This window comes from Rattus rattus, chromosome 15 (genome assembly GCF_011064425.1).
Source record: "Rattus rattus isolate New Zealand chromosome 15, Rrattus_CSIRO_v1, whole genome shotgun sequence".
Lineage (NCBI taxonomy): Eukaryota > Metazoa > Chordata > Mammalia > Rodentia > Muridae > Rattus > Rattus rattus.
The window spans coordinates 75578271-75589029 of record NC_046168.1 but is presented as its reverse complement, the minus strand read 5'-3'; the positions used below and the strand labels follow the sequence as shown (position 1 = coordinate 75589029).

General features: G+C 40.5%; 1 pseudogene; it reads left to right on the top strand.

The window, feature by feature from the left end:
• Positions 1 to 9362: 9362 nt before the first annotated feature.
• Positions 9363 to 9931, top strand: LOC116884670 (annotated as a pseudogene).
• The last annotated feature ends 828 nt before the right edge of the window (positions 9932 to 10759 follow it).

The following is a 10759-nucleotide window of genomic DNA, read 5'->3' as shown; positions in this document are numbered from 1 at the left end:
CTGTGTGTGTGTGTTTCTTTCATCCCACAGGCTTTCGCCCGTCGGTGCAGGCGCCGACACACATATACATATATATGCATATATATACATATATACACATGCATATATACATATACACAGATACACATACACATACATACACATACACACATACACAGATACACATACACAGACAGATACACACACATACACACACATATATTTAGAGCTGTTAACCAAATTTACATGTTATTTTTCATAAAACAAGGTCTGAACAAGTATTGTCTTTGAAACCTTTGAGTCTTTTAAAGTTGCCTCAGTGATTTTATTTTTCTGTGAGAAAAATGCTATAATAGTGTGATGCACTTGATGTTTCCTTTGTGAGAAACTATTTCTATTCCCATCGAGTGGAAGAGTATGAAAGGAGAGTCCTTTGGCCCGTGCCACATTCCCATGTAAAAGTAAGGCTTGATCCCTGTAGGTGACATCTGCCATACCTGGTACCCTTCCCCAAACCATATACGTACACACAAATCCAAGATGTCTCATCTTCATTTCACAAATCCAAGATGTCTCATCTTCATTTCCTTCAGCATATGAAGAATAAGTGAGCTTTCCAGTTGATTTCAGGTTCTTGTAATATCTGTTCAGATAACTAGGAAAGCGAGATTCTTATTGGCTCTGAAGGCCGATGAAACAAAACCAGGAAACGCTTCTGTGTGCAGGTCTAGTTTGCTCATCATGGGATAGTCAGGAAGCTGAGAAACCTTTCTGATCGCTTTTACAATATAAAACTTCACAGCCATGCTTTGAAAAATGCAAGTGGGCAGTCCTTGTAATGGCAGGGTATCTGGACTAGTTCTATTGAAAACAGACTTTTCTCTGTCCTCAAAAGTATCACTATTTAAGTTTATGAACTAAAATTTCTATTATAAACACAATCTCTGTGTTTTTCTACTTTCCGCAGCCATATAAACACTACTGCTGGAACTGCCTCGTGAGTGAAGCCATAGGCTTTGAATAACTCCTGTGTTTCTCCAAATAGAAGGGTTTTTCTTTTTCTCTTCCTTTTCAGTTAGTACGAAGCTATCAGATACAATTTTGGCGAGGAGTGTATTCAAAAAGACAAAAGTCTTCTAGCTGCAGCCTTTTTCTTCAAGGTGTAGGGAAACCTTTTCCTCCGAGGGCTCCTGAACTGACGTTGCTTTGCATAAGAAATTGGAAGAATTCTTCATGTTTCTGCAGTGAAAAAATATATTCTGCATTCTACAAGACATGGGAATCCTCTGGGTATAACCCTGGCACCCAACAACCCTGTGCTTGACATACAAATTAGAGTTATTAAAGGAGAGGACCTCTGTTGAGAAAATGTCTCCATGAGATCCAGCTGTAAGGCATTTTCTTAGTGATTGGTGAAGAGGGCCCAGACTGTTGTGGGTGGTGCCATCCCTGGGGTGGTGTCCTGGGTTCCATGAGAAAGCAGTCTGAGCAAGCCAGGGGAAGCAAGCCAGTAAGCAACAGCCCTCCACAACCCCCGCCTCAGCTCTTACCTCCAGCATCCTGCTCTGTTTGAGTTCCTGTCCTGGAGGAGAATCTCATGAAATCCTTTTCTCCTTAACTTGCTTTTTGGTCATGGTGGTTTCATGACAGCAGCAGAAAACCCCAACTAAGACAACCCTCAAAATGTTTAACGCACCTCCCTTATTTTCCCGGACCTGTTTCATTCTTCATGCACTCAAATTTGTTTCCTAGTACAGAAGAATCCATCCAGGGAAAGAGTCAGTCGTAGGATTTATTCATGGCTGGGAGGATCTTTGAATTCCTCAGGACAGAGCGTACGATGAGGGATTGTATTAGGACTGGCTACAGTGTATTTGAGATCCAGCTAGACATTAAGAGCTTTAGAACTAAAAAGAGGGCTGGGTGCAAAGACAGTGTGAGGACTGAGAAAACAGAGAGATTTTTGAATTGGATGTTGTAGGAACTTATGCTTCACGACAGAAACTTGGTATATTATTTCATGCCTCCTTCCTTTGTCCTTTCCGTCTTCCCTTTAGCCACGCCCCCTCTCTGTCTTTCTTTCTTTGCCTCACCTACCCCAGGCTGTTCTCAAACTTACTATGAAGTCAGGGATGACCCTGAACTTCCAATCCCCCTGCTTCTGATTTTAGGCATTCTTCATACTTGTTTTACATAGTGTTGGGGATCGAAGGCTTGGTGCACGCTAGGCAAGCTTTCGATCGAGCTACATCTGTAGCCCTACAACATGGCTTCTTACGAGGATTCTTTGGGCTTTACGAGTCAGATCTTTCTATATACAACCTAATAACCTGTGTAACCTGTAACCTATAGCCTATATGTAACCTGTGAGTTACACATCATTTTCAAAAGGAAGCTTTAAAAAAAATCCAGTCTGCACTTAGGATATTAGACAAGAAAGGAGGTTTTGCTGGGAACGTAGACCAGTGGTTAAGAACTCGCCTGACTTCCACAAGGCCCCGCTTTCCATTGATAGGTGAAGTGAACGGCTCTTCGAATATCTTAAAAGGGATATTTAAAGGCTTGTGAGCAAGCAAGAGAAACAGAGCATACTGTTCACAGGAACATGGCTAAGAGAGTCTCGTGCTCTTTACTGTGAATATCAACAAATTATGTTTCACTGAAGGTTCAATAAACTTTTCCATATACTCAAAATAAAAGACTTGGTACAGCATCTAAATATAGCATTCTAATTTATCCGGAACCGCCTTTTGATCACAACTGTGAAATTACACATAGCCAGATGGTATCCTGAGTTTTATTTTTTTCTTTTTCCTTTCTTTCTGGATTTCATGTCAGTTTATTTTCTTCAGCGATGGTTTTCTATCTTCACCTCTTCCCTTATTTTTCTTTACATTAAATTCTAATTACTCTGATACAAGCATGCTCTTCTTTAAACTCTAAAATTAATTAATTAGTCACAGCTCCTGTTGGACAGCATCTAGTCTCATGGTCTCTACAGTCCACTAGATGCCAGCACTGTACAGAGCTATTAGGTAAACCTGAAGCCCTAACACTAACTTGTGTTATTTTAAGAGTCAATACAGTTAATTTCCGGATATCGTTTATCAATTTCTTGGTCAGTTGATTCTCATTTCTACTTCTAAGTTTCTTCTCCTTGCTGGCAGTAGCATCACTAATGAAGGTCTGTAGATAGGAAAAAATTTCTCTTTTGAGCCTTTCTGAATCTGAAATGTGTTATTTTTGTCTTCACTTTATAATGTCAGCTGCTTCACAGTTCTTTCCTTGGTGGAACACTCCATTAACTTCTGCTGCTGATATTTCCCCCCTGTCGTTGATATTCTAAGATGTGTATGGCCACGCCTGTGGTTATTCTCTTGGTGAAGCCTCTTCTCATTGAAAGCACGTAAGGATTTTGAAATCGGGAACGTGTTCTAGCTCCTCTCCTCTCTCCCAAGTTGGAGGCAGTGTGTAGTAGCAGTCCAGTAAGAGCTGTGACCTCAAAGAAGCATTGTCATTGGCGTGGCCATGTGCTGGAGCCTGAGAATTAATTGTGAGGGCTCAGCCATTTTGCCTCATTAACAATGTACCAGAGTATGGACTTTTAAAAGACACCGATTCTTCCTGGCACTCAGGCAGAACTTAGATCTTATGACTCGCATCTTTCTTAATTTTATGTGCTTCTCTGTGATTATCTTTTTATTTAGATTATTTTTTGAGAATTTATACATAAGTACTGTTCCATTCATATCGATTCTATTCCTCTCTGTCCTTCCTTCAACACCTCCCATGTCCCCACCCCACTCCCTGTAAAATCTATGACCTCTTCTTTATAATTACATATAGATAGAGATATGTGTATGTATGTGTGTGTGTGTATGTATGTATGTATGTATACATCTTTTATCCTCTATCTATCCTCTTATCTATAACCCCCTGAATTCATTCAGCATTACTCACATGTACATGTGTTTAGAGTGGACCACCTGGGACCTAATACTATCAGGGGCTCATCCATGTGGAAACTGGTTCTCCATCTCTCAGCAGCTGTTGACTGAATGCAGCATTCTCTCCAGGGTTGGACTGTATGAAAGTTGTCCTGTCCACATTGGTATGTCATCTGGTGTTATCATGATGCCGGTCTTATTTAGGCAGGCATATGGTTTGGATTACATAGGTAAAAGCTTTTCTGTCATGTCTAGAAGGTACTGTGTAGCCACAGGCATCCTCCTGGTCCCTGGGATCTTACAATCTTTGTGTCCTCCTTCTGTAACGGTTTCTGACTTTCAGATGTAGGGTAATGCAGTAGGTATGCTCATTAGGCTAGTCATCTCATGTCACTTTTTCTCTGCAGCTTGACCACTCGTGGATCTCTGTAGTAGCCTCCATCTGCTGTAGAATGAAGCTTTTTTGATGAGAGCTACATTGATCTTTGGTGTGAGTATTTAGAATACGGTTAGCCATTGGTTAAGGAAAATGGCGGTATAACGTTCTTTAGGGTCTACGGCCTCTTCATGCTTAGGAGTTTGGCTAGGTTTCTGGTACCGGGAAGAGTTTCCTCCTATGAAGTGAGCTCGAAGTCCCTTTAGACAGTTGTTAAAAGTGCCGCTGCTGAGCCATTGGTGAGAGCCTCCCGGACTGGTTAGTGTGGTCTGCAGGCTTTACACCCTGGGGGCGGGGATAACTGATTGCTTTCCTCCCTGGCAGGTTGTATCGCCTTTGGATATCCTGTGAGCCAGTCCTCAGGGAGGCATCTAGGTCAGTTCCAGCTTGATTCTTCCAAGCCTTGAGTCCCAGGAATGTGATAGCTTCAGAGCAGGGTCTTGCCTTCGAGTTTTAGCAGATAACCAATGGCAGTGACATTAGCCTATATTGATTTGTAAGTCTCTTGAACTCGCCTGACCAACAGACTCAAAGGGAGGTTTTATTGACTGGTAATGAGGTTTTGTTTGATAGTCTATAACTTTTTGGGGGCACATTATCACCCCATGTAGCATAACTCCACTTAAAAAATATACATACATACATACACACATGTATATATATATATACATGTATATATACACATATATGCATTTATTTATATTATATATGTGTGTGTGTATATATTTTAAGAAAGCTTATAAAATTATGTTTCTCTATGGCTTTTACAAACATCTCTAATGTTATTTATTTTACCTTCTCCCCCTCTCTATTGTTCTCCTTCCCCACTTCCTAGTTAAAATTCCTTTCCCAGTTATCACCTTCCTCACCCACTCAGCATTTGCATCTTGCTACCCACCATTTTTAGGATTTATTTATTATATACAAATAGACTGTAGCTGTCTTCAGACACACCAGAAGAGGACATCAGATCTCATTACAGATGGTTGTGAGCCACTATGTGGTTGCTGGGATTTGAACTCAGGACCTCTGTAAAAGCAGTCAGTGCTCTTAACCACTGAGCCATCTCTCCAGCTCACCTACCCTCTACAATGTTTCCACTCACCTTCCTGACTTCTTCATTCACTTCAGGTTATATACTGAAATCTAAAGATTTGAGGTTAGGATCGGTGAATGAGAGAACATGTGATGCTTGTTTTTCTGGGACTGAGTTACCTCAGCATAACTTTTTCTAATCCCATCCATTTATATGCAGATTGCATGATTCCATTTTTCTTTACAGCTGAATAGAATTCCATCGTGAGCATGCACCACGTTTTCATTATCCACTCGTCAGCTGAGGGACATTTATGTTGTTTCCATTGCTTAGCCTTTGTGACTAGGGTGGCAATGATTATGGCTGAATGAATACCTCTTTAATACAGAGTCCCTTGGACATACACCAAGTATAACTATGTGCTGGTTGCGTGTATGTGGATATGTATTTACCATGGCGCATGTAGAGGTCAGAGAACCTCTGTGTCGAATCACCTTCTACCTTGTTTGAGACAAAGTCTTGTTGTTCATCACGGCGTATGCCAGGCCGCCTGGACCGTGAACTTTTGGGGATTCTTCTGCCTCTGCTGCTATCTTACAGTAGGATGATGGATGAGATCCTACACACGGCTTTACCTGGGTGCTACGGATCTGAACTCTGCTTTAACTATTGGACCCTCTCTCCTGTCCTTGCACATTTTAATGGAATCTTTAAATATATGTTAAGACTTCTTCATAGATTTTTTTAAATTTATCTTCTTATTGTTTCACTTACAATATATTTTAATCATGTTTTCTTCCCAACTCCTTCAGATCCCCATCTCATACCCATTCAACTTTATGCTCTCTCTCTCTTTCTCTTTTACTCTCTCTTAAATCACAAACCCCAAAAATGAAAATATATAAAAAAAGAACCAGCAAGACAAAAAAAAAGCTAAAACAAAATAAAATGAAATGTAAGGACCTTCCCTCAAATAAATACCTAAAAAACTCATGAGTTTTTGTTTTTGTTAGCCAGCCACTGGGTATGTATTTTACCTAGAGTATGGTTGATAAACCCAGTAACCTCCATTGGAGAAAGCTGATTTGACTCTTGCAAGTGGGAATCAGTTGCAAATAACTTCTTAGTTAGGGCATTTTGTCTCGTCTCCTCTCAGTGTTGGAACTCTGTCAGGTTTAAACCTGTGCAGGTCTTGTGCATGCTGGGTTCCTATATACATCAGTCTGTTGTGTAGGAACACAATTTCCTTTGAGTCATATGTTGTCTTTGTACTTGATCTTTGCCTCTTTCTTTTATACAATCCCGACCTTAAGGGGAGATTCGATGAAGACATTCCTCTTAGGGACTGGGTGCTATAAGTCTAGCGCTCTCTGTTAGCTTCTCAGTGCCAGATTATTAGCGTTAAATCTCCATCTACTATGAGAAAGCTTCTAGTTGGATTAATTAACATTCGATCTATAAGACTATAACAGTGTCATTAAGTCATTTTATTGCTATTCCTTTAATAGAATAATCGTAGTAACACTTAAAATTTATGATCTATTTAATGTCCAGTTGCTGTTGACTTTAACAGCAATACCTGCATGTATGGCTTTCATCTCATAAGATGGAGTCTTAAATCCAAGAAGAAGGCGGCTAGTTATTACTATAACATTTTATTGCCACTATTATACCCAGTATCTTGTAGGCAGTCTGCTATTGTCGAGTTGCTTGCGGTTTGTAGCTGAGTGACATTGATGACTAACTTTCTCCTTTGGTAATATGAGAATCCCTTCTTGCACCATGAATGCTAGTCAGTGGAGGTGAAACCTCTACTCGGTACCAACGGTTCTCTGTGTTTGGTGGCATAAGTCAGGTTGCCTTCTTAGTGATAGCCATCACCATGGGCTGTGAGAAGAACCAATAGCTTTGGCATGTATGTGATGTTCAGTGGTGATGCATGGTCTCTCAGGCCCCCTTTGGCCAAATAATTCAACAAGACATAATCCATTTCTGGGTTTTACTTGTGGCCCCTAAAATGTTGAGTTGGGGCATTTTTCTTTTATATATGGTGATTCTCATTTACATTACCTACATTTACATTAAATGAAGCCCTCTTCTGAAGGTTGTCATTTGATCTTTCAAAAGGTCTTTTAGTGTGATTGCCCCTCTTCTTATTTCTCACTCTTACCCTAGTTTCTTCCTCCCCATTTAGCCCTCCTATTTTTACTTTTCCTTTTATCTTTCCATCATATTATGTTCTTATTCCTTTACTTGGGAGACCTTTTTCCCCCTTCTAATTGGTCCCTTAAAGAAATTTCACCTCTATGATTACTTCAAATTTAGTATGCCTATCAAACTCTAAATGCTAATATGCATATATGAAAAATACCAATACTTGTCTCTTTGGGTCTAGGTTTACCTTCCTCAGAATGATTTTTTTTCTCGAACTGTCTATTCACCTGAAAATTTCATTTTTCTTAACAGCGTAAATAGTTAATACCCGCACTTCCATTATCCATCCAGCAGTTGACGAACATTCAGATTTTATTTCCCTTTCCCTGGCTGTTATGCATAGAGAACAGCTATAAACATGGATAAAGCCTTCTGTCACAGAGATAGAGAGTGCTTTGGGTGTGTACCAAGAGTTTATCTCAGCACTTCATGGTGTGCTTTGATATTTCCTCAGTTCTACCCTTCACTTTATCAATTTTCTGTTTGACTAAGTCTACAGAATCATCTATGAACCTTAACTTTTCAGTTATTGAAATAGTCTCTCTTAGAAGAGTTTCTGTTGCTGGTTAAACACCATACAGCCAAAACAACTTGGCAAGGAAACCATTTGTTGTTACATTCCCACAGCTCTGTTCCTCATCAAAGGAAGTCAGGACAGGAACCTCAAACAGGGCAAGAACCTGGAGAGACAGGAGCTGACTACACCGCCCATTAGGGACTGCTGCTTACTGGCTTGCTTTTATGGTTTGCTCAGCCTGTTTTCTCTTATAGAACACAGGACCACCACCAGCCCAGGGGTAGCACACTACCTGCAATGGCTGTGCCCTCTCCCATTGGATCACTAAGAAAATGTCCTACAGCTGGATCTTTAAAGGAGACATTTCTTCAATGGAGTTCCTCTTTCAGGTGACTCTAGCTTGTACAAGTTGACATAAAACTACCTAAGGACATAGTCTCATTAGAAATTTGTTCTTAACTGATGGCTTTTTGGGTTTTAATTTATGAGCTTGTAGTTACATCTTTAAGTATTTTTTTCCTAATGATTTCATTCTTAGAGAATTTCATAATATACATAACATGTATTTTGATCATATTCATTCTCTATTTTACTGTCCCTAATTCTTGGATCTCCATCAACCTCCTTTCTCCTCCTCCAACTTCATGCTTGCCTCCCCAGATAACCTCATGGTGACTTCATTCATGTTGCTATGTATGGGTGTGGGGCAACCCACCATCCAACCTATCGGGGCTATACCTTAAAGCCCCCTGTCTTTCCTCTAGCAGGCATTAATTGTTGATAACGTCTCAGTTGTGAGGGGCTCATAAAGCGCTTTCCTATTCATCTTCACACGTCTTTTAAAATATTATTTTTAATCCTTTCAAATCCTTTAGAAAAAACTTAATTTTAGCTTAGTAGGCAAGTAGTTTATTTTGCCTGAAATAAATTTCCCTCATTGCAAAATAATGGTGGATTATTTTGGACCATCAGGTAAATGTTGAAAACATTGAACCCTCTTATAATCTTTCTATACATTTTCTTCTATTTATAGATGGAGTTGTTCTTTTGCTGACACTTGTTAAGACTTACGGTCTTTTATCAAAATTATAACTTTTAAATGTTATAACTAAAATATGATGAGTTAGGAGTTTCATAAGAAATTCTCTTTCTGGTGCTGGGTGGGGTGTCTTAATTAGTAAACTACTGGTCACGGTATGACTTCTTAGGAGCAGCGGGCCTAGCGAAGTCAAAATGCTGGTTGCCAGAAGCTGGGTTTGTCACAAAACCTATGTGACCCCACGGAGACCCTTCCAGAAATCGCATCTCCACCAGGAGCTAAAGTTGATTGGAGAGTATGGACTACGGAACAAACATGAGGTGTGGAGGGTCAAATTTACCCTGGCAAAGATCTGTAAGGATGCCCTGGAGCCGTTGACGGCTGGATTAAGAAAGATCATGGCTCCTGTTTGGAGGCAACGCTCTACTGAGGTGACTTGTTCACCTTGGGGTGCTGGGTGAGGGCAAGATGAAGCTGGATTACATCCATTGAGGATTGCCTGGAGAGACTGCTGCAGACCCAGGTCTTTAAGCAGGGCCTGATCAAATCTATTCACCATGCCTGTGTGCTCATCCACCAGCGTCAGGGTCGGCAAGCAGGTGGTGAAGGTCACATCCTTCACTGTTCGTCTGGACTCCAGAAGCACGTTGACTTCTCCCTCTGTTCTCCTTATGGTGGTGGCGGCCCAGACAGAGTGAAGAGGAAGAATGCCAAGAAAGGCCAGGGTGGTGCTGGAGCTGGTGATGACGAGGAAGAGGATTAATTCATACCTTGCTACACTAGAAGATTGTCTGGTTTTCTAGTTGACAAATAAAACAGAATTGATACTTGGAAAAAAATTAGTAAGGTACTTACCAGAAACGTATGAGAACTTGAGTTTGTGTTCTAGCACCTCTGTAAATATCAAGTCCAGCACCTTTAATCTCAGCATTCTGGTGAGGCACGGACAAGAGGATCTTGGAGTTTGCTCTCAACCAATCCAGCAAATCAATGAACTCTAGGGGCTCAGTTAGGACTCTGTCTCAAAACCTCCGTGGAGTTGAGGTGGAAGACATGTGATGTCAACCCCTAACCTTCATAAGGCCATGATGTGTGCACATAAATGTGTTCAGACCCACACAAACATGTACATATGTATGTATACATCACACACATGCCAGAAAATAAAAAGGACAGAAAAAGAAAAAAGTTCTTTTCTCTAACAATGGCTCCAGCTTTGTCTTACTGACAGCATGCATAGTCGTGCTTGTGGACCTGCTTCCCATGAGGACATACGTAACACAGAGTTGTCACAAGCTATTACTTCTGCCTTCTTGATAGAATGAGGGAATACTGTCCCCATTCTGAGAACTGTGTTTGTACAAGGTCCTCTGTCCCAATGTACATACATGTGTGTGTGCTTAGTATCTGTGCAAAAGGCATTTCTGTGGATGGCTAAACCAAGTAGTGGGTAGCAGCTAAGAATCTTATTGAAATGTTGCTTAATGATGGAGATCAAAGGACAGATGAATTGATTTCAGATTGGTCCTTTGGTTTCCTGTGTTGTCTTTTTACCTTCTAATTTGATTTTTGTTTTAACAGAATCAAAATT